The sequence below is a fragment of the Arachis duranensis genome, chromosome 4 (genome assembly GCF_000817695.3).
Source record: "Arachis duranensis cultivar V14167 chromosome 4, aradu.V14167.gnm2.J7QH, whole genome shotgun sequence".
Lineage (NCBI taxonomy): Eukaryota > Viridiplantae > Streptophyta > Magnoliopsida > Fabales > Fabaceae > Arachis > Arachis duranensis.
In genome coordinates, this window is record NC_029775.3 from 96,500,170 (window position 1) to 96,500,826 (window position 657).

Consider the following 657-nt stretch of genomic DNA (forward strand, 5'->3'; position numbering starts at 1 on the left):
AAAAAGGCTGACAAAAGGACTGCTGATGCTGTTGGAATCTGACCTCCCTGCACTCGAAATGAATTTTCTGGAGCTACAGAACTCCAATTGGCGCGATCTCAACGGCGTTGGAAAGTAGACATCTAGGGCTTTCCAGCAATATACAATAGCCCATACTTTGCGTGAAGATAGACGATGTAAACTGGTGTTCAACGCCAGTTCCATGTTGCATTCTGGCGTTCAGCGCCAGAAACAGGTTGCAAGTTGGAGTTGAACGCGAGAAACTGGTTACAACCTGACGTTTACCGGAGTTGAACGCCCAAAACACGTTATAACTCGGAGTTCAACTCCAAGAGAAGCCTTAGCTCGTGGATTGATCAAGCTCAGCCCAAACATACACCAAGTGGGCCCCGGAAGTGAATTTATGCATCAATTACTTACTCCTGTAAACCCTAGTAGCTAGTCTAGTATAAATAGGATAAGTTACTATTGTATTAGATATCTTTGGTCTCAGTTTTGTTTTATTCTTCATCTTAGGAGACCATTGATCACACTCAGGGGGCTGGCCATTCGGTCATGCCTGAACCTTTTACTTATGTATTTTCAACAGTGGAGTTTCTGCACACCATAGATTAAGGGTGTAGAGCTCTGCTGTACCTCAAGTTTCAATACAATTAT